We start from the raw sequence: 12,946 nt of genomic DNA, 5'->3' as shown, positions 1-12,946 counted from the left end.
AATGGCCGCCATACTGGTGTTAATGGTATGGGGAAAAATTATTGATTTGATTTGAATTGATTTTCACACATGAGCTTCAGAATGAGCCCCAGAAGTGGTAGGCAAAAATGTATTGTAAAAGTTTCAGAGACTAAATATCTGTCCCCGAGGGGCAATGTACCTTAATGAAAAAGATTATTTATGACAGTAAAAAAGTGTCTTTTGTGTTCTTCAGTCATGGTATAAATCACCATCTTGACTGGACTATCATTTGTTTTCCCAATGCCATGGCAACAAGTCAGGATTAAACTAAGGTTCAGCGATCATCAGTCCAGGAAGCAAAGAATTTCCAATTACCAGCAGGGGTCCTGACCATATGTATGTAGAAATGACAGGCTTTTATTAGGCCTACAGTTTTTGAAATTGGAACAGTTGTGAGATATTGTAAGAATAGTAAGGGAAATTTGCGCTGAAAGCACCAACAATAAACCCAATGATGAATGAGATTAACATGTAATTATAATACAAAACCTGTTGAATAGTATTCGTGTAGGTAAAATGAAACTTTACTAAAGAAGTCAATACTATACCTTATTTGAAAAGACACTTCATGAATTTAGGTTCATGCTGAAATAAGTAAATATTCCAATGCCTTTGAATTCCTGAAAGCACATACTATGAATTAACACATTGAAAAAGTGCTTCTTAACAAAACAAATAATCATAGATCATAGCTGAGAGTTGTAAATCATAAAGGAAAGTTTAATGCCTTCATGTAAACTGTGCATGCATGTTCACACTGTTTGGAATGTGTAAACAGCATGATCAATTCAGTGTTTGTATTTCTGTTTCGAGTAATGACATAATCCTATCTATGAAATGTATATCTCAGGGTTTCATGCCGTTACGTGTCCTCTCAAGTTGAAAACAAACTTTAGTTGAAAGTGAAAGTGCATGCTGTTACTGTATGTACTTGTACCACAATTTGTATAAAAATGATCTCAGCTTCTTTGAAAATGTTCAGGCAAGACACTGCATGGATATCTCTTTTTACATCCATGGATACTTGTACCACAGCTAATAACCTGAAGGTAATTGAGAAAGTTACTGATGTCTGAAAGATTCCAATAAACCACTCTCAGACTATCAATGTGTAACTTTAAATCTGGGCGAAACAGATCTAGAATGTTGAGGATTTAAAGTAGATGCAGGGAAATCCAGATTACTGACAAAAAGTGCCTTGCATAAGTGGTGCATGACCCTGGTTACAAAAGGTTGTTTTCAAATGAGAATTATGTGGTCCAGGTGTTGCTTTATAATAAGAGGGAAATGCAGCGATGTGGTTCAAACACCGTAAATTGAATGGAACCCTGCTGTAGGTATTGATGACTGCATTGCAGAAGAAGATAATCAATTCTCTGCTTTCAACTCGTGTTATACAATGTACATGCATGCTTGGAAGTATGGCTGTCCTAGCTGTGTTAATTTACTGGGTATTCATCCGTGGTAATTGGCATTAACGCATAGGCTAGGGGTTTAAGACACGGGTTATATAGACTTTGTTGTCATGGAGATGTATCTTTTCCAATAAGTTTCTTATAGCATACCGGTATTTTTTTGGTTTGGTACAATCTGTGATTCTAAATTATAATCATGGGTTAACAGAGTGGGTAATTGGGATCTCCATGTGCAGATGAGTAATCAGGCTTATATTTTGAGTGCGGAATATTTACAGCTGAAAATAAAGATAAGGGGTGGCATGAAAAGTTGCCTGAGGGGTTCATACAGTAAAGGACCACGTCGTGTCTTTTATCGTCAGAAATCTGGTGGTTTGAACATTACTCTATTCAAATAGGTCTAATTGAAAATGACCAAAAGAGAAAATATATTAACTTAATTAAAAATGCATCACAAGTTACAGCTACTGAATGCTCATAAAATATTCATCATCATCATGCAATGGTGATTACTCAGTACATGAAATGGTTTCTGATCTGTTATTGTAATGTGCATTATGCAACTGAATGTTACTGCCTTAGCGTGTGTAGTGCGAAAAAATTGAATGCCATCGTGTTCCATCTAAATTAACTCAGATCTCTCAGTAGATGACTAAAAATCTGTATTACAAATCTGAAAGTCACTCAAACTTATGTATGCTCAAATGGATAAGATTTGTACAGTTTGTGCAGTGTAATTTGTGCCGGCAAAAGGCAACACAAAAAATGCTTGAACCCATTATGGGCTAGTTGAGTGTACCGGTACATGATTGTTATTAATAATATTGTGTAACTTTTTCAATGTAAAGGCAAAGCAATAAAAAAAGAAAACAGTATACTTGACCATATTTCAAAGCCAAAGCAAATAAGCATGAGTTCATTTTTGTGCATGTGGATAAATTACACAACAGTTTCATAATCCGTACTCTGTGAATGCTGGCCTCTGAGGAGGGTTTTATTAAATGGCTTGCACAGTACCTGGTAGTACATTTACCTGTACAATGTGTATCAGTAGTATGACTTTATAGACAAAAGGAAAACTGGAGCAGTGATATTTCAATCAACACAAAGCGACAATTGAAAGATGCTGACATCAAATTATCTGGTTTGATGGACAGAATATATATATGACAAAAACTAAATTCTTATACTGTAATTTGCTGGACAATAGAATGAAGCTGGCAATTTTGACTTTTGCTCTCAGGACAACACCCTTTCCAGTTCCTGTATTTACTGTTTACATTCCTCTACTGTCTATGGCTTATGGAACTGATTCCATCTCAGGCTTGCCAACTTGTACCCTCTACCCGATATGTATAGGCTAGGGTTTCAGACACAGGTTACCTACACTATGTTGTCATGGAGATGTATCTTTTTCCATAAGTCTCTTTCTATTGGTTTGATACAATCTATAATTCCAAATTCCAATTGTTGGTAGTTTACAAAGAAGGCATCCATCATCACTGTTTATAATAAATGTACATAAAATTACTATGCATGTAAAATATCCACAAAAAATAGAGATTGTTTAATAGCTGAATGCAATAAACGACCAAACACTTTTATCTTATTGGTGTGAAGTGCAGCTTGTTTGTTGAAATGTATTTTTGAAATTCATGGTTGGACATGGATCTATTCAGATAGTAGGTTGATGACACTCTTTGAAATAAACATTCCAAAGAAGGGAGAATGACTGCGCGCAACATGTGTTTTTTTTCTGCAAAAGCCTGCAAACGGACATAAAGATGACATTTATAACAAAATCATGACTTTTAAGTGGTGCTGTGCTTTGTGTTTATTACAGGCTGTAAAAGCACTCTAGACTGGAGGGTTTCTTCTCAAGTGTAATTTTCCTTCCACTCTTGCCTCTAGCGTGAGTGAATGTTGATTACCCAAGGGTCCGCCGTCTGTTGAATCTTCATTTCCAGATTACAAGCCAACAAGCATATGAGAATTGCACTCTTGAAACAGGACTTTGAGATAACAACAATCCGATAAACTTCAGGGGTTTTAGCCAGACAAAGTCAGTCATGAATTTAGAGTGAGCATGTGTTGTTGTGATCAGTCCTTACTAAACGTGCACATATCAGTATTTCTGAAAGGAGCTGGGTTTTAATTTGTTTCCAAAAGCCAAGGGAACTTCAGCATCAATAAGAGTCATATGGTGAATATATTAGTTTTTCAACTGAATGTGTGGTGTCCTATATAAAAGTGAAATGTAACATACAAAATTTGATGTGTCAAATTTTTCATGTGGTCAATTTGTTCTTTGGAAGAAGACGTTGCATTAGTTATAAATGGCAAAGAGGCTGACTGTGCAGTTTTTAATAGACACAGATGTTCTATAAATTGAAGAGTACAATTCTCATGGTAAAGGCTTCGTCTTTAAAATCTGGAAAGAAATTGCAAATTTACTTCAAGTACTCTGGCCAAATATAGGCAATTGTTTTAGACAAGCATGACTGGCTACAGTCTCAGACACACTTGTGTCCATTAAGTGAATTGACATGGGTCATGTAAGGGGCCGTCGATAATAAAAGCTGACGCACGACAAACGTAATTCTTTTGTTAAGGGGGGAGGGGGTAAAAGCTCATTTCGTTTTGTGTGCGTCAAAATCGCATAAGGATTTTCCTCTATTGTTTTTGAAGTGCGACTTTGCAGCGAGAACGCAATACTACCTTCGCGTTCAACGAGAACAGAATGACCACAAAATACGGAGACAGAAAAGACAACGAAAAGACATGAATGTGAAATAAAAACTTGTATGCTTTTTCAATGTGAAACATGTATGTGCGAAATACATTAAAATGTTCTGTCTTAAAAAGTTAAACGCGTAAAGTGGAGGTTTATATTTATTAATGTGCCTTCCGGTATTTTTTCATGGGCGTGCGGATCGGAGAGGTGCGTGTGGGTTTGTCAGAAACGGCATCATAATACGAAATTGATTTCGCATAAGAACTTTCGCTTTGAGGGGGGAGGGAGGGGGTTTCAAGTAAAACGAAGGAATTACGTTTCTTGTGCGTCAGCTTTTATTATCGACGACCCCAAAGTAGAACCCAGTAGATTTGGTCAATAGGTAAAGACTTATTGCATATTCATAATAACCATACCGTACATCTAACTGTCACATCATTTTTCTTATCACTTTTGAAAATCCCAGTTGATTAATTATTTGAAATATTAATAAACAATGAAATGAGTATAAGGATTCTAAGCAGGAGCATTGGACTTTGCTATGGTTCAGCTTAATAGGAAAATAACATTTACCAAAAGCGTATTTTGGCACAATGCCATCATTTCCAGTGGTGTGGGTGGACAGATCTGCAAGAACATTGGCTGAAAAGATTAGAATAACAGGACTGTTTGATCACCACCTGCTGTAAGTGCAGTGAATATCTGAATTAGACCTGGAAGGCTAGCTTAATCCCCATTGGATGCCATTTATGTATCGAAGTAGCTCATGAAATAAAAGCACCATCCCACAGGTATCATTTGTACCGCGATAATGTCCTAAAATTTTGATGTGAAAGTGACAGGTAATCGTGTATACTTTGCCGTGCCCTCCCCCTGCAGCTGCAAATGATACCCATGGGAATGTCTCACTTGTCGCCCATTACCTGCAGACATTGTGAAGGATGGCCTTGTTCAACAAGGATATGCTCTGTGCCTTTAATCATTTCATGACACTTACCTTGTAGAAAATTGGCAGTGTCCAATAAGGCGTTTGTTCTGTATCAGGGGTAAGTTTGCAGTCAGAGGATAAACAGCTGTCACTGTGCAGATGTACAGTGTTGTATTGTGCCGTCCAATGGAACTGGCTCACCTGATGTCTGTCAGATGCAAGAACAATTTATACATTACTTATATTGATATACGGCTACTACAAAAAAACTTTTGAAATTCCTTGTCTAAAAGACTTTGTGTGCCCTGAGTAACAGGGCACATAGTGGTACCATCACCAAATATATCAGTCATGGGTATTTGCTCCCAAGAAACCTGTAAAATTTACATGTTTTGCTTTGGTAACCCTTGAAGTGCCAAACATAGCTAAACTGTGGTCTGAATGTGCAATAGATGAGGTTGACTCATCCATTGTATGGATTACAAACATGCATGTACACACCTGACAAGTACTCCCTTGGATACAAAAGGTCCATTTTTGCCTGTTAATTAGGATAAATGAATATGTGATACTGCCTTGAGATTCAGATAAATTCCTAATAGCCAGTCTAACCCTTGAGGATACTGTTGTAGGAATTAAACCTGCAAAAACAGTAACTGCAGGGAATAATTACAAAGAACACGGGTTTAACATCAGGACAAGTTGAATTTTTAGTTGCTCAATATCCCTGTGGAATTATTGAAGAGCTTGTCGTCTTGTGAATTGATTGCCACAAACTAATTGTGGACAGCTTGACTGTCACTAAAATTAATTATTCTGTCATGTGCGTTAGTGCCACTGTGGGCTAAATGTTATGTATATTTGAAGCAGTGCTACAGACAGAGACTATTTAGTCTGATGCAGGATTGGGCAGCAGAAAGTGTCGTTTGATTGTAATTAGGATTAACTTTCAATTTAATCTCCTGTAATGTCCCATTGGTGAACTTCAAAGGAATTGTGTCACTGCTGCTGGGACTTCAAGTGCAATTGTAAAGCAGTGTGGAATGCAATATGAACAACAATGTTTAACCCTTTGAGCACCATAGTCTATTTTTGTCACCTCTATAAAATATACTATAGTCAATTTTTTCTGATTTTCACCAAAATTTTGATAAAAAACTGTAGCCAATGAAATGTGATATCCATTTTGTCCAAAATTATGAAAAAACTTATAGAAAAGTTCACAAAAATTGGTAAAATATTGCAATAAAATTTTGGTTGGAAAAATTACAGCAGTCAAAAGGTTAAAGGATCATACTTAATGATAGTATTCAAAAAGAGCCACTCATCTTCATTTGTTGATTTGATGATTATGTTTAATTTCTGTCAGTTTGAAGTGATTGACGTTCAACAATTATAGTGATCATATGCTTGACTGCAAATTTGAAACCGAGATTGTGAAACTCAGGGCTTCGGAGTTTGACATATTGTTTGTTGTTTTCAAAAATTCAGGTCTCTACAGAAAAAAAACTTAATGATTTAATGAGATAAATGATACCTTTGGAGAGTATCCTTGTGTTATTCAAAAAAGGTATTGTATGTTCAAATTTTGAAAAGTTAGTTGGATTGATGCAGGTAACCTCACAGCCACAGATATTCGGCTTTGCCGCAATTGCTCACTAGAGAAATACAGGTTCTTAATGTTAAAGTTTTTTGTGTCAGAACAGTGTATTGTCCATGTAACTTTGCACCACTGCATCAATGATATGGCCACCATGTTTTGACAAATCTCAGGGGGTATGCCATTTTCAGAGCTTACCAGTCAGTTTAAGCAAACAAACCAGCACTGAATAACATTAAGATCTACCATCTGTCCCTTTTGTGTGCGTATGAAGGCACCTTGCCAAGCCCAAATAAGCATGATAATGTCATGGAAAATTTACGCAACTTTATCGACAGGATGGAAGTTGTACGTGCCTCATATTTTAGCAGCCACAAGAATGTGATAGCATCTGAATTTACATGACTGAATATGTGACACTTGTGTTCCGATTGAAACTCTAGTCTTTTTGCTTTACTCCAAGGGTTTTATTGGTATTTGTAAAGCTAACATTGTCAGTCCCTGCAGATATGAAGGCATTAACAGATATTATAAAAATGGTTCTACTTTTGTAACTGGTTATACCCACGGAACAAAAGGTTGACGTGTGTCAAACCTCACCTGTTTCAGCACAAATATGAAATCTACTGACTACTGCTTGCAAGACCTTGTTTTGGGGTTTAATCCATTTACACAAGCAACTTATAATGTGTATTTGAATTTTTACTGTAATGTCATCCTTAAATTCACATTAGCAAAGCAGATTACTAAAATTGTGCTTTAACTTTCTAATCTGACCTTCTGGGCAGGATCATGACTGAAATACCTTGACTAATTTTAATCACAGAAGGCGAATGTGTGTTAAGTCATCAAATGAACACTGAATTTCCAAAAGCTTTCCATGGTCTGCATATGCGACTTGCAAACAGCCGTTGAGGAATTAGTGTTCAAGAATCTTTAAATTTTAATATCAAGGAAAAAATTCATTTAGTTTTCAATATCTTGAACTTGAAATCAAATTTATTACAGACCAGGAGGTAAGTATTGATGCAAACCCTTTTTTGTATCATAAGAAATTTATCATTATCATCATACCTTGTAGTTATTACCATATTAATAGGCATTGCTAATAATTCTATGTTACATGACCAACCCAGTTCAATGCAAATAAAATGTTTGCCTAACAGAAAGGTCGGATGACTAACAAGACAAGAGCTTGGCATCACAAATGTTATGTTCATGTCAGGTGGATATGATAGATGTAACGCTATTCTCGACCACGGGTCAGGTACTTGCGGGTTCTTACGTCATTTTTGCGTTACAGCGCCGTGAAAACAAATAATTGAAGTTCGGATTTTTCAACCACCAAAGCAATATTCAAAGTTTCAATATACATAAATGACATAACTTAATGTTTTAGTTCTGCTTTTTTCCACACAATTTCTGTATCATTGGCTCTTCTGTATCGTCTGATCTCTCATTCACCTTGCTCGTTTGCGTTTCACCTACTGACGTCACTCTGCAGTCGAGAATTGTGTAAGACTTTTAATTCTGGAAAATGTGGATCACAGAAAGGCTCTCACAGAAAGTAATTTTTGTCACTAAAAATGTAAACTGCAAATGAAATCTTGAGGAATTTGATAACCCTAGATACATTTGGAGAAAAACACTAGTGTGGGTTGATTTTTATGGAAACTATTAATGAATAGAAAAGCTCATGCTATTTTGCCAAGGAAATTGTTTGAATTGCATAATTGTAAGAGTGTATTATACTAGAAATATCATGAATATATGTGGTATTTTTGATCAAATTGTATGGTTGATGGTATTTGTCAAGCTGCTTGCAGAAAGCTTCAGTGCATGAAGGCACTGGCATATGCTGAGTTATGACCCCAGGCCATATCAGTTGAAAGCTAGTACATGTAAGATGCATGGCAAGCCATAATGTCTCATAACTTATATTCAGCCCTCTGTATCCAGGGTAGCAGCTTTTTCAAGAAGATAATTTCGCAAATTGAATAATATTACTTCTAATAGACATCAGGCAACCTTTGAGTGCCTTTTAAATCTGACTTTTCATCTTATCCGTTCAGAATAATGCATTACATTCAGTTGATGAGACTTGTAGGGCAAAAATAGAATCAAATAGTTTGTTGTTACGTAGCAGTTCATATCTAGTTGCAGTTGCCATGGTTACCATTGTTGAAGTGTTCCCTTTGACAGCTTTAAATAGACTGATTTCATTTACTGTAAAAGTCAGTGTGATATATCGATTTTCAGTGAGAAAATTGCCAAGTAATAATGCTTGATCAAATGGATTATGCATGTATTGTATTATGAAAGATTTCTTTCAGAAAATTTCACTGACATTGTGGGAACAACTAATTAGCTGTACGTAGCAGTGTTGATGAACACACTGCAATGCCTTATCTTGATTTGAAAAAATTCAGTTAATGCTAATACTTGAATTCTAGATGAAGAAATTAAACCAGATGTGTGTACACCTGAAGATCACAATGAGGGATCTACACAAACCAAGTGAAGAGTGAAGGGTAGGGATTTAGCCGAGCAGCTTTAACTGCTGATGTCCTTGCTTGGTGAATTGATGCCATACGTTGTTCAGAATCCGATCAACAAATTACTGAATTTCACATTCAAAGGGACAGGTTTCTTACATGCTTTATTTTAAAACAAATTGACTAACTACACACACCTTTAACAGGAGAGTTAAGGAAAAACATGATGTAAATATTTCAATATCAACAAGCACTGACGCATGAACAAGGGATTGAAAACTGCTGCTTTAACAGGGCAGGTTGTGGGCCTGGCATGAAATATCTTCATGACAAACCAAAACCTAATGTAAAGCAATCCCCTATAGATTTGCACAGTGAATAATTGATCTGTAAGCTCAATGCTGTCTCAACATTTTGGGATTGCTTTGATAAATTTGATGACCTCTGACCGGCTGATGAATTTTTGAATTCCGCTGATGAGGTTGAAAGGCATAAAATGAGTATTATGTTTCATTCTGATGTGTTGCCAGCTCTCCTTTGCAGATGATCTTAGTCAGGAAAAAAGCTCTTCTCTGTAAACTATGAATGATTTAAAGTCCCACAGTTAGAGAGGTGTGCCTCTGATTTAGCTGCTCTGCATTTGTTTTCCTCAGATACTAAGGCAAAGTAATTTGTGCCAGTGTGGTTGCACAGCAGACAGTGATGTATTTAAGGCCTTGGTCTACATCAAAACTTTCTTGGTATCTTTGAACCTCATTATCTCTTTCAATCAGTCCGTCATAAACAGGAAAGGAAGATGTGCCTGTCTGTTGAAAATTGTCTTGAAGAAGATTGCTATTATTATCCTTAGTCACCTAATCTCCTCAATATAAATCATTTTAATACACTGTTCCATTTGTTAGCTTTGGCCATAACTTTAAGCATAATAGCCTGGATTAATGAACAATTTTTGAAGACAATTGGGAATTGTCAGCGTAATCCACCGTGAAGATAGAACTCTACTGGTTAATACAATCGAGACAGGACATTTTGTAATTCAGTGATCTTTCCAGAAACGATTTGAACAGATTACCAGCAACTTGATGAATATTGACTGATCTACTAAAAAGGAGATTTGAAAAGACATTCTGTCAATTTCATCTCATTTGATTAATTATTCATGTAAATCCTCAAATCCTCAACAATCATGCTCGGTAACATTGCTTAGAATTTAACTGTAGTCTACAGCGTGTGCTATGCAAGTTCACTTGATTTCCCTATTGGTGAAGGGTTGGTCACAGTCTAGCACACTGTATTACCCTGTTGACAAGACCTGTGAATGAGGTTGCTTATGTACTTGTAGTATTATAAAATGTACATATAGAGGGTCGTTCAAGTAGCTTTTAGATTAAATTTGCAAGAAAGATATATTGTCTCAATTTTCTTTTTCCGAGAATCGACTGTAATGCAATCTTATCATATGAACAATTTATGTATCAAAATAATTCATGTTGGCAGGAATTGCAAAGATGTGCCAGTCAATACATAATGTCAATAAGGAAAAAATTTATATGATTTTCGTCTTACTTTTTCCTTTTTTCTGAAAAATTTGCATTGGCTTACGATACACTACTTCTGCACATCTCCACAGTAGATGCTGAAGACGAATTTTCAGTAAAATTTGTTCGTGCATTATATGATTCATATTAAATTTCTCTGATTGAACATACTGGTTGATATATGGACTTGACATGCTGTCACCTGTATGTGCTTGATGTGGTTGTGCATCAATGAGAACACCTACCCCTGCAGCCATGCACTGTTAACCCTTTGAGTGCTGTATTTTTTCCCACCAAAATTTTAGTGTAAAATTTTACCAACTTTTATGAATTTCTCTGTAATTTTTTTGTCAATTTTGGACTAGATGGACATCACTTTTCATTGGCTACAATTTTTGATCAAAATTTTGGAAAAAATCGGAAAAAATTTGTGCGGGTTACATTTTATACAGGAGACAAAAGTCGACTTTGGCACTCAAAGGGTTAAGTACCTGTATATATTCTCTGCCAAAGATGATCATACACAAAACCCTGTCACAGTTCCTACTGTTCCCTGAAGCTACTCACATCAAATGAAAAGTACCTCTTTAATGCTATTCAAAACAGTTGAAGTATTTTGAAGGTTGTTGGCCAGATGGTTAGCCCTGCATCAGTAACCATTCAGTCATTACATTTAATTTTATGTAGTTCAATGGACAAGGTTGAACTGCTGTATTGCACTCTCAGACATCTTAGTCGTTTATTTTAGATCTGCAAAAATCCTTATCTGTGATATGACTTAATTGTCCTTGTTCCATGGAATGAACCCATATTGCTGACTGGAATTTGGATTGTGTGTCAGAAAGGAGATAATCTTTGTATCGGTATTGATTCCAGAAATCCAGGGTCTCACTTACAAACAAGTCTTGCAGGGAGAGTGCACCATGCACAATTTGAATGAATGCTGTAGTTATTAAATTAACCCATGGCATGTTCTGAACAATAGCAGTCGATATCCATACACTTTAATACAGATTTTCTTTTCAGCTGTGTTCATTTTCCGTGCAACTTTCCTCAATTCACAAAGCAAAATCTTACATATTGATTGCATTCATGCATTCCAAGTAGAAAATGTCATATGTCACATTTTTTCTTTGCTTTGCTTCAGTCTGTACCTTCCTTGGGCAGGTTTTTTTTGGTTGCTGATTTGTTACACAGCTTCAAGTCAATGCTGATGTAATGGTTGTTGCAATCCAACAAATTCTCACTCTAACCCTGAGCCAGAAATCTTTCAGAGTGTTTGAAATGTGCATGTTGACAGTCGATACTTCCTTATTTGATGGATAATGGCAAAATCCTGAGAATGAAAAACCTCTTACACTATCGCTTAAATTCAGTGCCAGTTCGTCTGCATTGATGTTAAGGTAATTACTTGTCTCGAAACTCAAACTTCCAGAATCTTGCTCTTCATGGAAACTTTTATCCATCATCTTTTTATAATCAAGCATAAAAATCATTTAATCTGTTCAGAGTGGATATTTCCGCCAGGGAAGTTGTATAAAGAAATTGGTATTTGCTGGAGATAGTGGCAAAATCCTAAAAACAAAATCTTGTATGCTGATCAGTGTGAACTAGTCTGCATCAGGCAACACACGCCTCAAAATGGAAAGTTTCAAACTCCTGCTCAAGGGTTCTTCATTGAAACTTGAAACCCTAAATCTTTTATAAACAGGCATTAAAGTCTGAGATCAGTGAGCAAAGTTTTAGAGTAGAGAAACAAATTGCTGATAATTTTAGTAGGCCACAAGAACCTGAAAATCATAAAAATAAAAGTAAAAACGTCATTTACTCCATTGGCCTAAAAATGAGTCAACATGCATTATAGGCAGCACACCAGGAAAGTGTTGTGTAATCTGAATGTCAGAAGGATAGGTTGGAAGCCATGTTTTCTCTTTATATAATCTTTCACCATTAGTTACTCTACATACGGGTATAGTCATTGAGTGGCTGTACAGTGTAATTAGTTAATTTTACTGTTCACTATTTTCTGCACACTGGAATTGATGTCTTGATGAAAATGCTTCCATACACTAGAGAAACAATAAGAAAGGTAGTGTAAATTGAATTTAATCTTGAAAGTGCTATATGTTAATTTGCAGAAAATCTTCTGAGAAAATGTTGATATTTGACGAAGTATCTGTAAATTAATTGAATGTCACTATAGTAACTTACGTAA

At 35.9% G+C, this 12,946-nt stretch overlaps 1 protein-coding gene across 1 annotated transcript in view; it reads left to right on the top strand.

Moving 5' to 3' along the window:
* LOC139120636 (serine/threonine-protein kinase 32B-like) overlaps positions 1-12,946 on the top strand; it is a 94,770-nt gene that overhangs the window by 49,821 nt on the left and 32,003 nt on the right. The gene's annotated exons all lie outside the window — the stretch shown is intronic.

This window comes from Ptychodera flava, chromosome 20, assembly GCF_041260155.1.
Source record: "Ptychodera flava strain L36383 chromosome 20, AS_Pfla_20210202, whole genome shotgun sequence".
Classification (NCBI taxonomy): Eukaryota; Metazoa; Hemichordata; class Enteropneusta; family Ptychoderidae; genus Ptychodera; species Ptychodera flava.
This window is presented reverse-complemented; position numbering and strand designations above follow the sequence as displayed.